The following is a 25,219-nucleotide window of genomic DNA, read 5'->3' as shown; positions in this document are numbered from 1 at the left end:
TGGACAATTGACTAAGGTGACTCTTAGTTTTCTAGGGCTACTGTAATGAAATACCACAAACTGAGTGGATTCAAGTAACAGAAATATATTCCCACACAGTTCTGGAGGCCGAAAGTCCAAAATTAAAGTGTTAGAAGGAGCCTGTAAGGGAGGGAGGATCCCTCCTTGTCCCTTCCAGCTTCTTGTAGCTCCAGCATTCCTTCCTTTATGGAAGTATTATCCCAATCTCTGACTCAGCCTGTATGTGCATCTTTCCTCTGTGCCTGTGTCCAAATTTCCCTCTTCTTTTAAGGATACTGGTTGTAATGGATTAAGGGCCCACCCCAGTAGCCACATCTTAACTTGAATACATCTGCAGAGACTCTATTTCCAAATAAAGTCACATTCACAAGTACTAGGAGGGTAAGGACATCGATATATCTTTTTAAGGGGACACAATTCAAGCTATAACAGTGACCAAATATTTAATGAACTATGACCAGACACAAAAGAATGAATTGAGCTAACCACAATTTCTATCTTGGGAATCTGAAATCAAAGCAAAACAGAATTTTCTTTTTTGAAAAAGAGTCATGGATAAGGACCGTGACTAGCCAAAGCCATGAACAAACTGAAATTATAAAGGAGCGGGCAAGATCTAAATGGGTGGAGGGCCTAAAAGAGAAATGATGTGCGTGGTGGACCAGGGATGAAGAGAGGCAAAAGGAAAGGGAAGGAATAGTTTGTACTGCAGATTCAAGTCTTCAAATGAGCATTTGTATAGTCAAGCCCTTCATGGCCGCCCCCCCACCCCCACCCCTGCCCCAGGTGAGATAACTCAGGGGGCTCTTTGCTATTTGAAAACAAAAGAACAATTGAGGGGGGCACCTGTTGGGATGAGCACTGGGTGTGTATGGAAACCAATCTGAAAATACATTATACTTAATATTAAAAAAACAGAAAAAAGAAAACAAAAGAACAAAGCTCTAACATCTGTTGTTGGCCCACAAGATTCAGGCAGGGAGGCTCAGGTTGGGAGGTGGGAGGAGGGCCAAGGGAGGAGGGGCGAGAGCTGCCCACTCCTTCATTGCCTATTTTGTTTGTGCCTTGTTGCTAATCTTTGTTTTCTGCCATGGACTCTCATAGGCAGCATTTGTTGGTAAAATCGCACTGACCTTCACACTGCAGCTAGAACAGAGGATGAGCAAAAGCTCTTACTGATATTACATCCCTTTATTAAGTCATGCATCTCTCATTCTCCCAGGCTTAGCTAGACAAATAGAAAGATAAGCAGAGTAAGTACACACACACACACACACACACACACACTCCTTTTTTATTTTTTATTTTTTTTTGCTTCTCACATTGACTCTCCAGTCTTAAGTGAAAACTCTCCTAGCTATTTGGGTTAGAGAACCAAATGCAGCTGCAGGTGCAGGGGATACTCTGCCTCACAACTGGAGCCTGCTGTCGCTCCCTCCTAAAGAATCGGCATATTATTTTCAACACTCTTGAGTCAATATTCCTGTGCTCTCATGGAAATGGCAAAATAAATTGCATGCAGCCTCAGCTTTTCTTCCTGATCAATAGAAACAATCATGTGGTTTTTCAGCTTTCCAAGAAGGTGGCTCTAATACTCTGTTCAAACTCCAGAAAAATCCAAGAAAATTTTCTTGAAATACTTTTAGTTTTCTCTAATGCATTTACTTTGGGGCACTTTCAAACCGAGATGGGAACCATTTTTTTATTTTAATTGTTAAAAATGTTTAGAATGGGAATTTTCATCCCTACTCTCCAAGGATAATATCTACTCATGTTTGAAACCTTCATTTTCAGGTGCCGAACCAAGTTGAGCGCCTACTTTTGACTTTGCCAAGCAATTTCCATCCAAATGTCTTTATCTCTCAATCTTTAACAACAGCTCTTTTGGGTGTAAGCATGTTCCATTTTATTGAGAAACCTTCTACCAGTTGCCAGTTTCTTTTATGTGAACCTTGGCATATTTTACTAGCTTGGTTATAAAATCTTTACAATCATGTTATCTGTCAGGATCTGAGAATGATGTATGAACATTGTCAAGCAGAAGATACATCTTGTGGAAAGAAACTATATCATGTGGTTGCCTGGCACATTTAAATCGGTGATGCTTTGTTTCAAGCCAAGGATAATAGTTTCTGTGTTTGATAAAACCAAATTATATTTAAAAAATTTTATATAACATGCTGTGAGAAGTTCTCTCTCGTTCCTGAAAAATTTACTTTAATTAGACATGATCATATAAAAATCAGAAACAGCATCATCAGGAAGCACAAGAATAAAACCAACAGAAAAATAACTGCAGCAGCAATTGTGTTCCTCTTAGTGTTGGGAAAATGAATAAAGTTTTACAGCATTAGACGGCTGACGGGACTAAAACAAGCTCTGGTCTCTGGCTTGGAGACCCCTCTTCCAGGTCCTTCTTGCCCTGTTTGTCCGCCACAGATATGGAAGCTGACAACTATACATTACCCTTCCCCCCTTCATTCGGAGCTCAGATCTTTGGAGAAACGGTCTCCTCTGAGCCCACCGGTGTTAAATAAATCTCCGATCCACCAAGATCTCCGAGTGCCGCTTGGTTTTTCCGCCAGCATTCCAGCTTGGTTCCATAACATATTTGGTTCCCTGATCCCGGAAACCCAACTGCGCTGGCCCATTGTTGCCTCCGGTTTGGGAGAACGGCGAGGCGGTGACGGAACGAGGAATCGCAAGGGAGAAGGCGCACCCTTCCTGAATTTCGGCAGTCTCCCGCTATGTCGCCTCAGGCCAGACCCCACTCTGCCGTTCCCCCCAGACTCGAGGAGACTTGGCAGATGAGGACCTGGACCCAACGTCGGAACCGGTAAGGCTGAGGCCCAATCTAGTCAGGCCCACTCAAGAGTGGAAGGGGGACCTGATCGCTCCCCAGAGACCTCAGTAGTCTCACAGGTAGGAATTCTGTGGGAGGGAATGTAATAACCCCTGGTGTGTATGTGAGTGTGAATCTGCGACTTGCTCTAGCTTGCCTGCTGAGTTCGATTCTGTGGCTCCACGGGCGGGCACCCTTAAGGTCCCCCAAAGCCCACAGAGTCTGAGTGGGCCTGTCTGCGATTCCGTGGTGAATGGCACACAGTCTGTGGCGGCATCAGAACAGTTTCCAATTGTAAGTCGCAAAGCTGAGACTGCTACAGCTAAGCGTCACCTAAGTTCCTTCGGGACACGGCCAGACGGGCATCTGACTGGTCTCCTCATGAGAGGGGGCGCCCCATCCCTCTGTCTGTCTTTGCGACTCCACCTCGTGGGAACATTATGGGGTCAGGACAGAGCAAAGAAGGGGTTTTGGGGAGACTATGGAATTAAGATAACCCCCAGCAGGTTAAGGACCCTATGTGAGTTAGAATGGCCCACTTTTGGTGTAGGAGGGCCCTCTGAGGGAACTTTGGATTTCCCAATGGTCTGCTGCATCTGGCTTGCTGTCTCCAGAGACCCAGATCACCTTGATCAATTTCCATACATCGACTCCGGCTTGAAATTGCCTGAAATCCTGTGCCTTGGGTGCGATTCGTCTATAGCAAGCAGAGTCAGGTAAAGGTTTTAGCCGCCTTATCCTGAGACTCACCCAGGGAACCAAAGAAGCAACCCACTGCTCCCATAGTGTTTGCAGGAGACCCAGAGGAAGATCCCATCTTTCCGCTACCTTATGACTCACCGGAATCCCTCCTCCCCTACCCCTGAGCTTGAAACTCCTCCCCTGTCCATCTCTCCTCTGGCCCTGGATGCCGCCCATCTCTCCTCCCCTCCCGGACCCAGAGAACCCTCCCCCACAGGGACCATTGGCCAGAATGAGCCCTCGGCCAGGCGCAGGCGCTCTCCAGATGCCGGTCCACACCCACAGGTACCAAGGGGCTCTCCTCCGGGGGATCAGAGCAGGGGCTGAGAAGCCCATGAATATGCCCAGCAGCAAGGGGATTCCCCTGGGGATTATTATGCGAGGCTATGCAAGGCTTACACCCTGTTTGCTCTAGAGGCACAAGAGAGCCATGCCAAAAGGACAGGGAAGGTCTAGCCACCAAAAGGGGTTTGGCCCAGAACCTCCTTAGCAAGGGGTCAGTGAGCCTACTGCAAGGAAAAAGGACATTAAAAGAATAAATGTTCTAACCAGGGAAAGTCCCAGAAACCCAGCTGATATCAGGATGAACCTCAAGAAGGGGACTTTATTGGTCTGGCTGAGATAGAATCCGACTGAAGGGGACACAGACTCTCTCTCTCCCTGTTCCTCTGCCTAATAGATGTGAGGGATTCTCCCTCATTTCCCAGGTTAACAGCTATAATTGGAGCCAACTGTGGTTAGTCTACCTCAGGATGGGGACTTTAAGGAATGTTCCCAAGCAGTTGCTGAAACTCCATTTGTTTCGGGGAAATTCCCAGTCTTCTCTGGCCTGATGTGGACTCCGTATTTCCACTTTGGTGGAAAAAACATGGTGTGTGCCCCTCTGAGTTAAGGTTTTGAATTAGGTTTTCCTTCTCTGCCTTCTACTGGCACCGTGCCTCTTCTGCCTTCCCCTCCCCCTGCTGTTTCTGCACCAACTTGGGTGTGGCCTACATATCTGGTTCCTGTACCCTCCTCAGTGCCGCAGGCACCATTGGCTCCTCCTCCCATCCTCAAGGTCAGGGAGTAAAGTGCACCCCCTTGGACATCTAGGTCTTTTCCAAATAGAATGAACTGCTAAAGCTTTGATTACTGAACATAAGTTTGTGTTTTTAACTTCTTACTGCAGAGAAATTAAGGCTATTTGGACCTATTGGAAAACATGCTTTGGACTTAATTGGTTCATGAATTTACGATCTAAAAAAATTCTGGTGCAAACACCTCTCACTCAGTCGGTTACTAAGTCCTCAATTGGAAACTAAGGTTTCCTAAGAGTTAAAATTCTGCTAAATGTACTTAAGACTGATGGAAATAAGGAAAGCAACCCTGCATGTAGGAAAGTAGGAGGTATGTAAGAAAGATATAAGGAATGGAAATACATTTTTGTTGACGGTAGAAGAAAGTAATTTTGTCCTAAATGAGACTGGTTATTTGGAGAGAAATGGCTTTGGGACCAAGTTTGAAGGCAAAGGAAAGTTGTAGAAGGTTCATGAAGGGAAATCTTTGGAAACGAATTTCATGTGTGCTCAGGATGGACTAAGGTTGAGATGAACGGAATTTTGAAAGTACACTGGTATAAGGTTGAAATTCTGCTTTTCTCTCTGCTCAAATGACAGTTTTCTTGGACTTGTTGATCTGCTCTTGATAAGACAATGCAAAATTTGTCTTCTGGGAAAACCAAAGTTTTAGATTTCATCTTTATCAGGTCTTTGATTCTTAGTTAAAACTTCTCAATGTTAGAGGAGCTAGGTTTTGGTAACAACTATATAATGCTATACATTCACCTTTAGGATCTTTTATTGCCACCTTGGTTGAATAAATAAAGTTTTAAGATTTGTATGATCTGTAATCCTATTTAGGATGTACTTATAACTTCCTAAGGTTTTAGCAAACTTCCCAGGATTTAAATGGTAAATGAAGTCTTTTTGACCAATTAGGCCCAATTGGTCAAAGTTGGTTTACAAAATGTTAAGCTACTTGGAAAAGCACTGTCATACAATGGTAAGCCTTAGGTTGTATTGCACAGGTAAATGCTGTAACTGCCCAAATGTATATACAATTCGTAAAGTTTTAATGTTTGGTATAAGGTCATCACTTAATATTCTGATTACTTGAAGTGTTATGTGTCACAGAAATAACCGAATTTGTCAATTGCATCATAATGAACTCTCATCAGATCTTTAACGATGTCTATTTCTGAGATTTTTGTCATTTATAATTGTTATTATTCTCTCACAAAATGTGTTTTTTCTTCAAGGAGATTTATAAAAGGGACTTTGGGGACAAATACAGGTATTCGACATCTTTAAGATTAATACTAAAATGGGTAAGAATTTCCAGAACTAAAAAGCTGCATTCAAATTGCACAAGAATTAGGAACATGGGATTAAATGAACTGAGGAAGATTATAGTTTTGTGATTCTTGTTGAAAATATTGCTGGTTCTCTAATGTTTGCTCTTCCAGATTAAGGAAACTTTCTCTTAAGATATCTATGATATATAGAAATGCCATAAAGTATTCATTTGTAAACTGAAGCATTTATCTTTTCTTTCTACATAACTCCCCTGAAATTCAAAAACTCTCAGTGAGTATTCTTTCTTTCATGGCAATTACAATTGTTTGCATAAGTTCAATAAGAATCTATTCATCTTGTAACAGGTCATCATTGGAAATACTGGTTATTTTACCAAGGCTTTGACTGGAATGTCATATTTGAGAGTGACATTAATAGACTCAGATATGACCAGACAGATTTAAGGAACTAAGGTTGGCTTTATGAAGCATGGATCCATAAAGCCCCTTGGAAATGTTGGCCTGATACCTTGCTTACAGAGTTCCCAGAAGCCTCACCAGGTGATTAAAGAAGGTCACTTCCTGGCAGGTGCAGAAACCTCAGGATATCTTGGGGACCTCATGAAGAGAATTCGCCCAATTCTACAGGTATTGCAGGCCTGTCTGATGGCAAGTATTTGGCTTGGCTTCTGGTTTGGAGAGGCCACTAAATGTTCAACCCGGAGATTCTTTATAAAAGGTCCCAGCAAAGCAAACTCCAAAAGATCCTCATAATCAATCGCTATTCTTGCTGAGCTTATGTAAATAATTAGGCCAGGTGTGTTAAGACTGAACTTGTTCTACAAATGCATTGGTCTCAGTTGGCTATCTCTGGAAAGGGGGTTTTTAGAGAGAAAAACTATGTTTCAACAAGGCACCGTTATGGATGTTAAATTCTAGTTATGATTGTCTTTAAATGTTTGTTGTTTGCCCAAACTAGACAACTTAAGGTAAACTTCAGAAAAAGTGTCCCAGTATTTCATGTACAGATAATCTTCTGTGCTTGTTATTCTGTGGGGATAATAATAAGACCCCATGGGCATATGATTATTAAACAACTGGAAAACAGGATGGATCTCTAAATACGCAAACCATATCTTCCCTAAACCTGATCTGACAGTTACCAGAAACCCATCCCTTTCGAAGACTTGGAGGTGGACTTTACAGATTTATAACCACATACAGGTATCACCCCATGGGTTCATCACTCCAGAGTTAAGAAGGCCAACTCAGAGGAACCCTCAACCTGGTGAAGTGACCCAGATCCAGTAAACCTGCTTAGACAGACCTTCAGCCACTGGCTCCTGGGATCTTCAGCTGTGCTCCGGCCACACTCTGGAAGCTGGCCTGTGCACGGACGGCAGAAGCTTGAGGAATCAATGTGTGGACCGAGCCCAGGAGTTCAGATGCAACTCTGCCAGCCCTTGCCCCTTACTGGTGTCATAGCCCTGATCTTGCTTCTTGCTATTGGGCTAATAGAGACTGCACCAACAAGCTGGACATGGAACCATGGCACATTCCCTGCTAACCTTATAAAGCCAGATAAACTCCCTGGCAGCAGTGTCCCTCCAAACTAGGCGAGCCCTTGACCTCCTCACTTCAGAAAAAGGAGGGACTTGTATCTTTCTGGGGGAGGAAGCTTGCCATTTTGTAAACCAATCAGGAATAGTCAGGACTAAGGTTAAGGAACTCAAGGAAAGAATTCAACATAGACAACAAGAAAATATCAGTCAATGGAGAGGATGGGATCTCACAGACTGGGCATCCTGGCTCTCAGCCCTGGCAGGGCCCCTCCTTTCCATAATTTTACTTGTGACCATCAGTTCCTGTATACTAAATACCCTGGTACAATTTATTGAAAACACTGTTGCTCGCCAAAGTGCAGCATGTAACTTAGCCCTCCGAGGGTACCAACCCCTAGAACTAAAAAGTGATGCCTAATAAAAGATTTTTTTAAAAAAGGCATCAAAGTGGGGAATGTGGGAAAATGAATAAAGTTTACAGCATAAGACGGCTGACGGGACTAAAACAAGCTCTGGTCTCTAGCTTGGAGACCCATCTTCCAGGTTCTTCTTGCCCTGTTTGTCGCCACAGATATGGAAGCTGACAACTATATATTACCCTTCCCCCTTCATTCGGAGCTCAGATCTTTGGAGAAACGGTCTCCTCTGAGCTCACCGGTGTTAAATAAATCTCCGATCCACCAAGATCTCGGAGTGCCGCTTGGTTTTTCCGCCAGCGTTCCAGCCTGGTTCCATAACATTAGGATATTTTGTTAATTCTTTATAAATATAGACTTTCATGTATTTCATTTTCATCATTTGTTAACTTTCACCTTATTATATTAAAGGTAAAGAAGAATATGGAAAAAGAAAGCTATTACTTTTCTTTCACTATGTTCCATTAAAAAAAAAAAAAGAACAATGGAGAATCCAGCATGATAATCCCCTCTAAAGAAACCTGGTTTCTTTACTTTTTGTGTGTGCAGACTTGATATTATATTAAGAGGAAAGGAATAATTGCTACATAATTAAATTTGCTTTCTTAGATGCCATTGTCAATTCATTTTGTTTTCTATTTTTATAAGTTACTAGAAAATATATCCAATGCTTGCTTTTGAAAGACCCAGCCTAGGTAATAAATTAAGTGCTCTACCAAATATTTCTTTCATCACAGATCTCAAGGACTACGTGGTTGTTGTTGTTTTCTCTATTTGAAAAACAGACCAACCCAGATTCTGGAGGCAGACTACCAGGTTTAAATGTGTTATGACCAAGGACAAGGCATGTAATCTCTCTTTAACTCCGTTTCCTCGTGTGGCAAACGAGATAATAAAGTTAGCTTTTCCATGGGGTTAGAAGAGTGCCAGGTAAAAGTCGGTACTATGTAAGTGTTAGTCTACTATTATCTGCATGGTGAAGAGACAACCTGTCGTGCCTGTAAATATTTGCTCTTGCACACTTACCTGGGATGCTCTCCATAGGGCCACCACGTTGCACAACACAGAATGCAATGTGAATGACACCACATGGGATACAGTACGGTGTTCTGCAAGAATGCTGTCTCCTCGTGTTGTGTATTTTGGAGAATTAATCCAACCGCTTCCATTTTACACCTATCAAAGCAGACCATTGAGTATTTTGCAGAACTTCCAAACCATATGAAGAGCCTGAATTTTCTCCCTGCATTCCAGAAAAGAGGAGAAAAAAAACACTCTTCCATAGTAGAAGAAAACAAACTAAACAAATTATTTGTTAGAGATGTGACCAAATGGGACCAAGCAATGTAGTCAGTTTGAGATTCTGTGATTCATCTAAAACAGGCAGATTATTCTGGGGAGACCTCAGCGTACTGTGTGTGCTACTCAGGCGATGTAAAATTGTTCTTAGGGAGTTGATACAACCAAATGTTTCGGTTCTTTCATCACTTCAGTATTTGGGGGGCCAAGGGTGGGGTTTCCCCCTTGGACGTTGCTTTCAGAAATGTGTCTCTTATAGGCTCAGAGGGGGTTAAGTTACTCTGTTTTTTTCCTGTATTTAGGACTTTGAATATGGTCCAGAGGGATGAAGTCACTTATTGTATTAGCATTTCAGAGCTCACCCGTAGACACTAATACTCAGGAGACATTGATACTCAGTTGGACTAAGTTCAAAATCTCCTTTTGAACTTAAAGGTGTGGGAATTTGCATTTATTATTTTTTGTTTGTTTCAAAACGATAACCACCTGCTGCCTTGCCAGAGTTATTTCTTCTAGTCTAAATAATACAGCTCTTAAAAATTCATTTTCTCTACTAAGAAGCAGAACATTAGGAGAAAATGTTCTTTTCTGTTTCTTTAGCTTTTGTTTGTTCTCCAAGTTGGTCACCAAACCCTGGGGGTAATGGAATTTAATTCAATCATCATAAATATAGCATGAGGCACATTTAGGAATTTTCTAGTCTATAATCCAATCACATAATCCTCCTTTTCTGGCCAAAAAGAGACTGTTGCCAACAGCACAGAGAAGGCATCTGAAGTTTCCTTTTTATAACTTCACATTGATAACAACTACTTGCAAAAATAGACTGTGTTCCAAAGATGAAGTGCTTCTTCATATCTCCTCAAAGAATTGTGAAATCACCATGTGCAAATGTTTATAAAGGCTTTAATTAGCACCTTAGGGTTTCACGTACAGATCTGTAATAAATGGTGCATTGAAATTTGAAAAGTATTTTTGAAACCCTTACCGTACACAATACTTTAAGGCCGAATGCCTCATCCTGACTATAGTATTTCCAGGAACTTCTGTGACCCTGTATCCTAGATTCTGCAATTCTTTCATGTCTACAATTGTCCTATTTCCTATCTTTTCAGCTGCTTTGTTCTGCATCAGCTTGACATTTTATGATGAACCGACCATGGCTTCTCTTCCAGATTCTGAATTTTCTGCCTATATCTGACCATGTCATCATCCATTTCAATAACACTTTTGTATATAAAAAACCCTGGCTTTCCATCATATTTTCCATCTATTTTTTATGTGTTTATTTATTTATTTTTATTTCAGTTTGCTTTCCAGTCTGAATTTTCTATGTTCTCTGCTCCTGGATTGCGGGAGAAAGTCACACTGCTTAGGTGCTCTAAAAATTCATGGCACATTACCTTTGATGAGCCCTCAGCAAACCCTGTGTACCACCTGCTATGATTCAGAGTCATCGTCCCCAGAGTTGTGACTCCAAATATTTTTTTGCCCTTCTCTTCACACCTAAAAACCTATCCATAGCTCTTTTTATCTTCACCAAGCTGAATAACACTATCTGAAAAAAGCCCAACTCCTTTCTTTCAGGTATTTCCCACTTTACATTTTCTTTGTACTTTCGCCTGTTATCTTGTTCTTAATTCTTCTAAATTCTCAATTCTTATAAAAGAGAAAGAAGATTCCTTTTCCTTCTCAAGGCTTATGGTTTACTCTACTCTCACAATCCCGTCCCTTTTGCAGGACTCACTCCATTAATTATTCTCTTTATTTCACACCTTCAAGCACGGTTTCCATTTCTTTCGTCCAATGAACACACTTGTATCTTCCTTTTACCTGCTATTTTCTATGTGATTCCTTTACAGTGGCAGTCTATGTCCACTGGCTCCATTTTTAAATAACTTACTGATTCCATAAACACATAATTTGATGTCTAGCATTCTGTTGAGAGAAATACTCTTTTGAAGGCACAATCTTTTCATTGCAATGAATTTTGTTACATTTTAAATAAATAAATCTATATATCTCTCCAAACAAGAACATAAACACTTTGAAGACAGAGACTTTATCTGTCTGGTTCCATGCTCTGTCTGGTGCAGAGCTGGCATTCCAAAGCATCATTGTGGCTCCCCTCTTAGGGTGATGGATTATGAAGGTTAGATAATAAATGGAGTTCTCACTAAAATCCAGTCTCCAATGGGTCCATTGCATCAGTGGTCATTTCCTGAATGTAGAACTGTGATGGACATATTTGATAGTCAGAATAATTCTTTCACTGGGCCCTTGCCTCTTAGGTAAAGATTAATACATGGGGGAGGCCAAATAGAAACCTCTGAAGTTGCCCCCATGCTGGAAATTCCCATGCTGGTTAATGCACTGTGGGAAAAGTGTGTGGTAAGAGTGTGGCAGAGATTAGTGGGTCAGTGGCTCCTATCATTTCCTTATTTCCTCTTAGTTTGTTAGCCTGGCCTCCTCTGGCACTTGTACATCCTTGGAGGAACTGTCAATCACTGCTGGCTCAAACTCTAGTTGCCCTGTTTGCAGATGCCTCAAATTTCATTGCCGTTAGAGGAGATACGTGAAGCCTCAGGTACATGACCTTGGGACATTAATTTGGAGAATGCATTTTTTGTAGTCCAATAAGAAAAGAGGATCAGAAATAGTTAATATTTTCATGGAATGGACGAAAACATTTCTTAATAGGCTTGCCCTACCTGGGCTATGTTAACTCCTTCTCCTCTCCTAATAGGATATAGAGAAATCTGGGTGGTTCGGGTAGCCCATAGAACATCACATTGATCCATTATGTTAATACGCTGATTGGGCAGGATGAGCTCGAGGTGATTAATACCCTGGGGGCTGATATCTGGATCCATGCTATCCTACTTCTCTCTTCATTTCAATAGAAGTCTTCCCCTCCTTTAAGATTAACTCACTTATTTGCCTACTCAGAAGTCTTGCGATATTGATTATACTGTGTTTTGTATATTTAACACCTTCCTCTAAAATAGATGTTTCTTAACCATTTTTTCCATTAAAACAAAGCCAGTAATCCTTCTTTTACCCACAATTTCCATCTACACTTGTTTTTATCCCTTTACACTGTCCCACCCCATAATGAACATTTTTCCAGTTTAGTTTAAATGAATGTCCCATCAGATAATGAAAAAAAAGCTGTTTCTAAGGTCAAGAATGACCTCCGTGTTGCTAAATCTGGACATGTTGTAGGCAGTCTTCACTGGTTTCTCAACAGCATTTGATATCTTATTCCAATCTTGCAGTCCCCTTGAGGACCAGATATAACTACCTACTTAACATTTTTACTTGAATGATTGAAAGTCATCTCAAACTCAACCTATTTAGATTCAAAGTCTTGCTCAGCCTGCCACATGTAGTCTTTTTCTCCAGAGGTCCCTGTCTCAGTGGTTCAAAATCCCAGGCATTAATCTTGACCTATCTCTCTCTCATCCTCAATATCTGATCTGCCCCCAGGAAGGGATTTCCCCCCCTTCCCCCCCCACCAGTGCTTTTCAAACCTGCCCTTTTTCTTCTTTACTGCCTCTGCCCTTACTTAAGCCAATCAATCTCTCACCTAGATTATGTAATAGCTTCCCAACAGACTCTTCCTTATTTTCAGTTGTACTCTTCTAGTTTTCTAGACTCTATAGTAACTTTTTCCACTCTGAACGAGAACCTCATCAAGTCATACTGTCCATAAAACAGTTTAATAAAATAAAACCCCAAATATTTAATGTGGCCAAAGAAGCCCTTCGTTATCTGTCCTCACTTTTCTGTTTTCCACTATCTTATACAGCTCCCACACTCCATAACCTTCACATAGGTAGCTCTGGCCATTCAGACACCAGTTATACAGGAAAGCCTTCTCTGTTAATCTCGGTCATGTCTCCCTGTGAAGGGTTCTCAATACATGTACCCTACCTTATTTATTCATTAAACATTCAACTAGAGATTATTATGTGTCAGACACTGTTTTAGGCTCTTTAAATATTAACTCAATTGATATTTATAACAATCTTATGAAATGGATACTTTTAAAATGTCCATTTTACATATCAGGAAACTGAGGACAGAGAGGTTAAGTAACTTGCCCAAAGTCACATAGTTGTACATGGCAGATGGGACCAATCCTGGGCCACAGGCTCCCGAGTCCATACTTTTTAACCTCCTCATTTATGCTGCCTCTCCTCTTTAGGGACATTTCTCAAAGTCACAGTTTAAATTTATTTGTGTGTTCATGAATGTCAATTTCCCCATTGCAAGGAAAACAACCTGTTAACTTACTCTCATATGTGTGCTGTCCTTTGGAGTTTCATATTACCAGCTTATTTCAAAAAATTTCTGAATGAGCATTGCAAAGAGGTAGTTGAAATAGGTGATGAATTATTTTCATGGACTTCCAACTTAATAAACTGGGGATCTAAAGTAGAGAGATCAGCATTTCATAAATGTTATGGAAAGTATTCATTTTCCATTCATTTTGCAAGTTTCATGAACCAGAAAGTTTCATGAAGTTTCATTTCCCTTTCTCCAATTAATTACGAATTCAAACTCCTTGTCAAGCTGAAGCCAAGGGATGGTAGAAGAAGGTAATATTTTTCTGATTATGAAATAACACATGTTCATTACATGGCATTTTAGATATGTAGAAGATTGTTAAGAAATGAAGAATCAATTAGTGCTACATCTGCCAGGAAAAAAACCAGAATTAATATTTTGGTGCATAAATCCTTTAAAACCTGTACACATACATAGATATATAAATAATACTTACACATATGTGTCGAGTACAGAAAAAATGCATATACACATGTATATGTGTGTGTATGAGTGTATACTTTCAAAATTAGCATGCTATTTAAAAATTTTTTAATGTTCATTTATCTTTGAGAGAGAGAGAGACAGAGACAGAGACAGAGTGTGAGCAGGGGAGGGGAAGAGAGAGGGAGACAGAATCCAAAGCAGGCTTCAGGCTCTGAGCTGTCAGCACAGAGACCCACACAAGACTCGAACCCACGAGCCTCAAGATCATGATCTGAGCCAACGCTTAATCAACTGAGCCACCCAGGCGCCCCTAGCACGCTATTTTAAATGAACTTACTTTAAATGAATGCTTTTTAAACCTAACTTTGTATAAGAAGCATATTTCACTATTAAGTTTTTCAAAACATGGTATTTCATGTTTGGACAACATTCATCCTATCAATAAACCATAACTTCCTGTTTGTGTAGCAGTAAGACCTGTGTAGCTCAAATATGTTTTTCAGCCACCCATACACTTGCTTACATGTATCTGGAGCATATTTCTATAGTGCCTTCTGTGAAGTTGGTATTGAAGCTCATAGCAATGACCCCAAAGTTTACTGATTTTCTCTATACCCTACTTTCATTTCAATACAATGCTTCTTTTCCTTTTCTCTCTCTCTCTCCCTCGATAGATTGATGATAGATACACAGATGATAGATAAATAGATTAGATGATAGATAATTTTGGGGTGTTTTTTGGTTGAGGTTAATTTACCTTAGAGTTCGTAGACTCTGAGGACTGCTGAGGATATGCCTGGGTAGATGATCTTGACAGAAGACAGGGCTTATTAGCAATACTGGCAATTTGGATGATCTTAAGGCATCTGACTCATAAATAAAATCAAGATACTTTCTCCACCATTCGTATAGAATTGTGCCTTCAGAAAACACATCGGTGCTGCAAGTCCCTCTGGGAACACTTTGTAGTAGACCAAGGCTGACTGATGAGCCCGAGAGCTAGTGTTCATCGGTGAAACCTGAATGTGTTGTTCCCCACCTCATTTCCCAGGCTGCCAGGCAGAATGTGATAGCTTGGGTGACAGCTGACACCATGGGATAGCCGTGAGATTTCATTTACTTGTAAAACGCAGCCACAGAACTATTCAGTTTGGCTATGAGAGGCAGTGCTTTTAACTATCTTGTGGAAAAGGAAGGATCCTTCAAACCATTACAGAATTCTGCCTTCAAGGCCTCTAAATTCTAATTACATGCTCTCCATAACTGTGAGCTGACCAGTGTATCAATGTCTTCAATGGACCCTAAAGATGTTGTGCGCCCAGCTGTAGACCACCCCTCTTCTATCATGGTAGAGAGAAGAGTGGAGACTGCTTCTTCGATATCCCTGGAGAAACATGCCTTTTAGCACCATCAACATCCTCCCAATTTCCCTCCCTTATGTTCCTGTTCATTGAGGCATATCTCTTCCCCCTTATCAACACGTGTCATGAGATTCAATGTGTTAATATGGCTGTTTGCTGATCTTTCTGGAAATCTCTTTTTTTGGGACGCTGTACCAGTAACTTCTTACCTAGCATATGGCCTGGTTTCACATGCCATAGGGATCTCGTAATTTTTGGCATTAAGTTGACACTTTCTTGGCTCAAGATGTGCCACAGTAATAGTGTTCCTTCTCAAAAGTAACACACCATTAGGCTGAAGCTCCGTGAGGAGAAGCCCTGTCTGTTTTGCTCATCCTTAGCAACCTATACACTCCTTCCATAATGGTAAGTCTTTAGTAATGAATGAGTGTCTCTCCTTGGCAACTTCCTGAACACTTCTCACTTCCTACTGCTGCTCCCTGCCCACTTCAGTGTTTTATCTCAAGTACAGTGGAAGTGGAAAGAATAGGTCATCTGCAAGTGCTAACCAAGTCCTTTCATTGTGCTTTCTGGCATCTCTCTTAAGTTACCCTTTGTCGCAGTTACCCTGACGTTGTGATTTTTTCTTTGCCCATCTTCTGCTTTCTAGGTCTGTATTTTAAAAAAAACATTTAGTTTTTGATTATTAGAATCCAAATTTGATTTAATTAAACAAAAATGAGAAAAGTTGTTGGCTCATATAACTAGTGGGTACATCTGGACTCAGAGACAACTGGAACCAGGATTCAAGTACTGTCAAGATTCTCATGTGCTGTGGGCTCTGCTTTTGTCTGGAGGAAGCTTCATCTGGCCTGCTTCTACTGTAGAGCAACTTTTTCTCCATTGTGTGGAAGATGGCTGTTAACAGCTTTTAAGTCTCTCGTCTCAGAATCTCTATTCTAAAGCTCGGTATGAAAAATCATAGGCAGAGACTTAGGTTGGCCTAGCCTGGATCACATGACCATCCATGGACCTACCTGTTACCAGAGGACTGGAGTATTGGGATCAGAAATCCCTTTTAGTGAGGGAAAGAAATGATAAACCACACAAATAGATATATTTTCCAGAAAAGAGTGGGCTATATTATATAGTATCTGATAATAGACTAAGAGAAAAGAGTGATTATTTCTCCTAACATACCCATGAAAGCCAAGTTTGTGTTAAGTTACATCATCCTTTACATTATTGAACATAGCTATAATGGCCATTCTTTTTTGCTAATTCTAACATCTGAGTCATCTTGAGTCAATATCTGTTGATTACATGTTCTCTTGAGAATGGAAAATTCTTGAAAATTTGCTATTTTTCCATATGTCTAGCAATTTAGGATTGTATCCTAGACTTACTGATCATTGTGTTAGAGTATCTGGATTCTGTTGTATTCTATGAACAGTACTGATTTTATTGTTTCAGCGGGCAGTTAAATGAAGGGTCTAAAACTGCAAACTTTGTATATTAGGCAGTAAATCTGTATCAGTTTAGTTATTTTATCTTTGGTGTGACTGTCTTGTACACGCATGCTTCTGAGACCAGCTAGAAATCTGGGTGGAATTTATAACCAAATTTGGGGTTCTCCTCTTTTAGCCCTCACCTTTCCAGGATTCACCCTTCCTTCCTGCACCACGACCACCAAACACCACACGTACACACATACTTTCCGGTGGCTACGATTATCTCAAACTCTGTCCTCAAATTCTTCAGGCCAGAAAGATTGTGGCGTGTCTAGCAGAATTTTAGATGCCCTTCGTCTAAACTAAGACCTATGTTAGTCTGCACTTAAATCACGCTCCCAATTAGAAATATTTTACAGTGGGACCTAGGCATCATCCAGGTGAATAAAAGGGTATCTCAGGAAGAACTCCTGGGTCCACCCAAGACAGTCGGCCAGAGAGGCAATGACATCACTCTCTGCAGGCTCCCTGAGAGCAGACACCAAAACTTATTCCCCTTTGTGTTCTCAGTACCAGACATACAGAAGTGTTCGATCATACCTGCAGGGCAAGTGAATAAAAATGTAAATGGATGGATGGGTGGCTGGATGGATGGATGGATGGGTGGATGAATTTTCATGGAATTCTTTACAGAGAATAAACCTTCATACAAAGAATTTGCACAGTATTTGAGGTGGAGTGAAAACAAAAATAAGGCCACCATAACAGATAAATGACTGGCAGCAGATTCTTTCTTAGAAATAAGAAAGTTCTAATATTGCAATGCCATGTCTTATACCAGCATGTGAGTCTGAGGGCTGCAGACATGTTTCCAGTTTAGAGGCAGACATTTCAGGTAACTGGTGCAGGAAATTATATCTTGTTCTTCCACAGAAGGAAGTGAGGAGGGAGTGTTAACTTTCTACGTAAGCAATATTCTCAGACTATAGTTGATGAAAATTTTCTCAGTAGACATGCCTTTGGCACCTCAAGGTGATAGGTTTGGAAATCCTGAAATATTTTTTTCTTTCTCTGAATGTGAAATTTGAAGGGGAATGTCTTGATGTGATTTCTTGCACTAAATGGTACCTGAAGATGTACAGACAGAACACAGTTAGAATATTGCTTGATCCTAATAGGGGCTGGGTTATCAAGACCTAGGGCAGTTCGATGTGGGAAAAAATAAATTAAAAACATGAGTGAAAAAGGCGTAGTGAACAAAGTTGTTAGCAAAGTTCCTTTTGCTTCTAAATTAAGAATGAAATCTGAAAAAAAAAAAAAAAAAAAGGAAATACCCAAGCGGAACAAAAGTCCAAGTGGCTTCTGCTCTGAGGTTGTAAAGCCATACATAATGGCAAGGAAGGACAGTTTTCCAAACCCAAACAGTCTGACACTAGTGGAAGATGGGATTATTCCTCCCTTAAGCTGAAATAGGCTTGTGTTAATGCATAGTATTTTTGTTTGCAGTTAGTTAAAAAAGATAATTTGGGGCTCAACAAAGATGAAATAGCCATAACAGTTGAATTATTTGAAGAATCTGAAATGCCTTAGATTAGTAAATGTTCAATTAAAATTACTTGGGGACATTTTTTATTATAAAAGTAATGCATATTCATTGTCATCAATCTTGAAAATACAGAGTAGCAAAGATTGCATCTCTATTAATATTTTGTCACACAGGCTTTCAGTCTTTTTCTTTATCTGTGCTTATGCATTTGTCTTAATTATATAAGGAACACAAAATAAAATTCAAGTTATAAAATATAACAGAAACGTATAGCAGAGAAGGAGAAAGTACTTCTTCACCCAGAGAGTCACTGCCAAGAGTTTGCTGTCAACCCCCACTCATTTTTCTGTGTGTATATATTTATGAAAAATAAGATTCTATTGTACAGTCTGCTTTATGACCTACTATTTGTCTAATCATAGATTAATTCTATAAATACTCTTTTATATATCATTTCACATTTTTTATGGAATAGACTTAGTGATTTAATTACTTAATCCTTTACTAATATTTAGATTGTTCTAATGTTACGATCATCCTGATAGGTAAGTATTTGTATGTATCCATAATTAGTTCCTTAGAATAAATTTCCAGAGGGGGACATTGGATTAAGTGTTTCCTGAACTTTTAAGTTTTTTCTCAAGATTAAAAAATAAAGTTGTCCTCCAGGAGAGTTTACAAATTTAGATTTCTAACAGCGGAGTATGAAAAAGCCTCTTTCTCTTATTGTTGCCAGTGGTGGGTATTATGTTGGTTAATCTTCTCTAATCTTATTCTAAGAATATCTTATTACAATTTATATTTCTTTGATTTCTAGCAGGATAGGAGTATGCAACTTTCCAGTACAGAAGCATCAGTGAAGTGAATGTTTTTAGTATGGTACTCGAGGCTTATGTGGATAACTTGGATCAAGGTGACTCCGAGTGGGAGAGTTGTCGTTTACATTTTCTAAGATGCAGTGGGATGTGTGGCAATAATGAACTCAGGGATTCCGTACCACCAGCTTGAGTGTTGGTGGATATTTCCCACAAGAAGTGGCAGCAGACTGAGATGTGCTAGGAGCAAAGTACCGAAGTAACGGCAGCCCTTGCTGGGCCCATCTTTTATTTTCCTTTGGGATACTTTCTTGGCCTTGGGTTCTCTGGTGTCTCTCCCTTTGATCTCCCTCAGACTTGAAAGTGGGACAACCTGTTTGATTGCTTTTCTTCTTTCTGTAGGAGTTGTTGGCACCTAGCCACCCTGGAGAGCTGGTCTATGCACTCGGCCTTCATTTTGAAGACCCGTCCACTCTCCTCTGCCTAACTCAGAAGTCCTCAACTCCGGACAGCACATCATACCCATACGTGGAGCTTTTTGTAAGTCACGCTTCTCTCCCTTTTCCATCTCCTCAGACCAATTAAATTATAATCTCTGGGACACGGGACCCAGGCATGGTGGGGTTCCATTTAAAGCTCCAGATATGACACCAGTATGAATCCAGGATAGAGAACCACTGAGCTCATTTATTTCCACCCTTCAGTTATCACAGGAAACACATCTCTTCACACCTTTCCTCTCCCTGTATATACATGTGTTTTCTCTAGCTGGCACCAATGTGGATTTTACTGAGAAGAATCAGAGCAACACTGTGAGTGAACAATACACAGATTTACTACAAAAACCTAATTGTGGTAAGTATTCAAGGATGCCTTCTTGTTTGATCAGCATCTCTCCTGCAAGGGACAGTTTAATATATAAATAGTCAATTATGTAAGTGTGTATATACATATGTACACACATACACACACATATATATGTATATACATACATACACACACATATATATACATGTATATATATATGTATATATATACATATATATGTGTATATATATTATATATAATATATATTATATTATATATATGTGTGTGTGTGCATATATATATATATATATATATATTAGCAGCACCAGCAAATAAACCATTCCCTTAGCTTCAAGGCTGTGGGTCTAGATACTCAGCTAGTGGAATAGAAATGGATACGGGTGTCTGAGGCCACCTGTGAGCCTAAAGAATCTGTCCTGTCCAAAGCTGACCTGCCTTGTCTTGACCTCTGACAATCAGGCCACATTTTTGTCTATTGCTTTTGTTTTCTTGCTGACACCGTGGCTATAGAAATCACCAAACACCATGGCTAGCCTGACCCAAGGCTCCAACAATAGCTTTTCTTCAGTTATCTCTTTTCAGGTTGGCTGTGATGCAGGCCTTTGTGGTTTTCCTCTAGTCTCTCAGTACTGGTCCAAAATGTTTATCTTCCCCTCATGGTTCTGATGAACCATAGGAAATAACAGCTACCAGCCAAACAAGGAGGCCCACTCCCCTAGAACAACAGTCTCTTTTCTCCGGGGTCTTCTCCAGTTCCCTCTTTGCAAAGCTTGCCCATGTTCTATAACAGCAGGCAAGAGACAAAAGTGTACGTGATATGCAAAGACTATGCTTAATATTCAGAAAGTGCTATCCCAGCAGAAAACTTCTTCTCTGCACTTTGGAACCCATGAACTCCTGCTATTTCAGGAGGCCTGCTCCCATTTGCTACCGGGAAAAGTGGAAATGTAGCATAAAAAAGAAAAAAATGACAGTGGCCAGAGACCTACAGGCACTCAAGAGACTTTAGCAAGTGAGCTCTCTGAGCTTTAATGTTCTCATCTGTAAAGTCCCTAATAATACCCGCCATATTGGTCCCATGGGTTGTTGCAAATGAGATGACATATGCAAATACTGTATATGATTTGAAACTGTGAAGGGATACACACTTCTTTATTGATGTTTGATTTATCAATAATGAAATGTGCAAAGTTCAATACATTTTGACAAATATATATACCTGTATAACCAACAGCCAAAGCAAGACACAAAAGCTGATCATTACTGTAGAAAGATCGTATTCTTTTATGATTAATCCACAGCACAGCCTCCACAGCCATGCAGGAGACCACCATTCTGCTTTCTATAACCATACATTCATTTTCCCCTGTCCTTGAATGTCAGATAAATGGGATCATACACTCTGTGTTCTCTTGTAGTTGGCTTCTTCTGCTAATGTAATGTCAGCAAGATGCATCTCTGTTTTGCTTATCATTCCATTTTATTGGTGAGGAGTATTTCATTGCATGAATATACCATATTTTGTTTATCCATGCTCCTGTTAATGATATTTGGGCTATTTCCAGTTTTAGCTATTATGAATAAAATGACTATAAACATTCTTGTACATGTTATTTTGTGGATATATACTTTCATTTCCTTTGGGTATATACTCAAAGCAGAATTTCCAGGTCATAGGGTAGGTACAAGTTTACTTTATAAGAAACCGTTAAGCCACTTCTCAAGGTAGTTTTACGAGAACACCAGGTGCCATCCTGGCAAATTTTTCCAGCCTCTTGAATTTCAGCCATGCTGGTGGGTCTCAGTATGGTTTTCACTTGCCTTTCCCTAATAACTAAAGGTAATGGCCATCTTTGCATGTGCTTATAGGTTATTTGTATACATTCTCTGCTAAAGTGCCAAGTTTTGCCTATGTTAAAAATTAGGTTATTACTAGACAGTCAAAGCCCTTTTTTGGTTCTCATTCTTACAGTTAAAAATCCTTCTGGGGCACCTGAGTGGCTCAGTCAGTTAAGCATCTGACTCTTGATTTTGGCTCATGATCTCAGGGTTAGTGAGATTGAGCCCTGTGTTGGGCTCTGTGCAGACACTGTGGAGCCTGCTTGGAATTCTCTCTCTCCTTCTCTTTCTACCCCTCCCTCTCTCTCCTTCTCTCTCTCTCTCTTTCAAAATAAATAAACTTAAAAAGAAATCCTTATGATTATATTAGTTTGTTTCCCTAGCAAACACAATTGAGAACAAATTTAAGAGCAGATTCACAAATCCAATAATGTTTTTTCCAACTTTAATGTTAATACAAGTCACCTGGATATCCTGTTAAAACGTACATTATGGTTCAGCAGGCCTGGGTGTGGCCCAAGATTCTGAATTTCTAACAAGGTACTGCAAGGTGTTGATACTGCTGGTCCAGTATCCACTTTTGAGTAGCAAATAATAAATGCTTCTTTGCTGATGGAGCCATGGTAGTACTGAGGGCCATTTTTAAATAGGTACATCATCTATTTTTTACGGTAGATCTCTTTTTGTTTGTGGAATCATAGCTTTAGAATGCCAAAGGTGAAAGAGAATCTCAGAAGTAAGGTTTGAAGCTACAGCTTATGGGACATTGATTGCACTAATGGACCTAATTCTTCAACCTTGTGCATCCAAACCCTTTGCCATGTAGTTTTGCTGTGCCCTTTCACTTTGACTCTGTATGAGCCATGTGACCTGCTTCATCCGATGGGATATTAGCAGATAGGACAAAGCAGAACCTCGAAGAATGCTTATTTCTCTGAGTTCACCAGTTTGCCTCCTGAAGACACACGGCTCCATCACCATGCTGCCCCAGCCAGTAGTCAGCAGAGCACTTAACACGTGCAGGAACCCAGTGAACACAAGAACTGCTCTGTTCAACCTCATCCAAACTGTTAATCTTGTAAATTCATGGATGAGCTGAATAAGTACGTATTAGTTTAAATCAATGAGTTTTGGGGGTAGTTTTATTGCACAGAGTTATTGGGGCTAAGTGGATGACCTTCTTTTGGTGGAGGAAGGAGTTGCATAAGGAAGGCACAAGGATACCAAAGAAAATCATCATCCAATTCCCCCCTCCTTCTCCACACTGCTCTGGAGTCTTCTTTCCTTTTCCAGGTACTGCTTTAGTTTCCTTAACCTTGGTTGCTAAAACTTCATCTTGAGTCAGAAAAAAAAAAATTGTTTCATTTCTAGTTCTGGGGCTTATTACCTCTAAGTCATTAAACCTCTCTAGGTTTCAATATTCATTTTTAAAAAAAAATTTTTAACGTTTATTTATTTTTGAAACAGAGCATGAACAGGGGAGGGTCAGAGAGAGAGAGAGAGAGACACAGAATCCAAAACAGGTTCCAGGATCCGAGCTGTCAGCACAGAGCCTGACACAGGGCTTGAACTCGCGGACTGTGAGATCATGACCTGAGCTGAAGTCAGACGCTTAACCCACTGAGCCACCCAGGCACCCCATAGGTTTCCATGTTCTTAATAGTACTATCTATGGCATGAAGTAACTGTGAACAATAAATGGAGCAAATATTAGTAAAGTGATTAGCATGGTGCCTGGTCCATAAGAAATGCTCAGTAAGTGGTCAGCACTGAAAAAAAAAATGATCATGACAGTTGTAGTTTTAGTTTAAAAAACAGAGTTGTGTTAACTATACTCTCTTATAGAAAATGCCCACTACTTGGAAACTAATTTAGAGGGCAAATATATGTATTAAACATCATTACGAGCGACTAGGATTTTGCTAGATAGCAAGAGAAGAGAAAAAGGAGAAAGAGAGATGTTGAATGAATATATGAATGAATGTATAATCAAATGTTTCTATTTAAGTTTTTGAGTCTCAAAGCAAAAACAGACTTGGGTTATTATAATGTATTATTCAATATAATGTATTAAAAAATAACTGAACCACTAATACAGGAGCATCAAAGATTGCTGTCAATTTCATTTCAATTTTGGTTTATTTAATCTGGCTTTGTCTCTGGTATTTAATTGTCCAGTTAATTAAAGGTTTCTGTTGAGCGTATTTTATAGAAAGAAACTATAATTATTTTAATTTTCAACTGGATTTTATATAACTTTATCTTTCATATATAATTTTATATAATTTTATTTTTTATTAAAAAATAGCAGAGTGATGACAGACATTCATATTCAAGATAATGTACAAAAAGCTTTATTTTACTGAATTCTGTTCCAGGCACAGCATGCTATTCAGATAATGGTATAACTTTTATTGCAGGGCCAAAATATTTTATTTTTATGGGTAATAATTTTATTCATAATATTCATTTCCTAAACTCACTATCTGGGCAGATACATTTGTCTTTAAAGTATCTTAAACCTTAAATCCTAAAAGTTAATTTTAAATGTAACATTCTATTTTGGCAGCTGTATCGGCTCTACTATGACTGGTTTTTTAAAACTGAACCACAGCTTTTCAGCTTAAAAAGAAAGTATAGTAGCAATTCCCTATTCAAAATGGTATTTGGAAGATTGTATAAGTTGGTAAGTAAGATAGACATCTAGTAATTCTGGCCAGTAGCTGAGTAAAGCAGATTAAAATGATGTACTCTATGTTACTCGAATCGATTTTTTTGTGTGTTCCCTTTCTATCTTGTGACCTTTATTTTCGTTTTCTTATTTTTCAGGCTGTTGGGCAATACGCATTTCATGGTTTGGAAAAGACAGTTAGTTGTCTGTGATTCCCCCAACAATAAATAAAAGAAACTTAGAGGGAAAACATGTTACTTTTAGAAATAGCAAAAGGGAGAAAGTCTTCTTTGTGGTTAACGTTATGGAGAGCTCTGTGTCCTGAATCTGATTTGGTAAATATATATTGAGAGTATCTGGAGCAGTAAAGATTGGTATGAGCCAAGAAAGTGGGAAAGCAGTTTGATGTTTCATTTATTATTTTCTCTCTGGGGCAACTCATTCAAAAACTGGGCTGCTGGAGGGATCAGAAGCAGAAATGGTTTATGTGTGAATTGCAATGAATGACATACATCTATATACGTTAGATATAACAACTTCTAAAAGTTGGGTACTTAGAAACAGGTCTCCTGTTCAGCTGGTCACACAGGCATCATCTCAAGTATGGAAAATGAGAGTCTTCTCTTGGGTTTAGGTTTGAATAGACAAAAGGAGAAAGATAATGAGTTTGGACTATGTATATTGCTCACAGCGGTACATAAAGAACAATGTTCTGAGAGGGCAAGCAACGATAATAA

The sequence above is a fragment of the Acinonyx jubatus genome, chromosome A1, assembly GCF_027475565.1.
Source record: "Acinonyx jubatus isolate Ajub_Pintada_27869175 chromosome A1, VMU_Ajub_asm_v1.0, whole genome shotgun sequence".
In the NCBI taxonomy this organism is placed as follows: domain Eukaryota; kingdom Metazoa; phylum Chordata; class Mammalia; order Carnivora; family Felidae; genus Acinonyx; species Acinonyx jubatus.
This window is presented reverse-complemented; position numbering follows the sequence as displayed.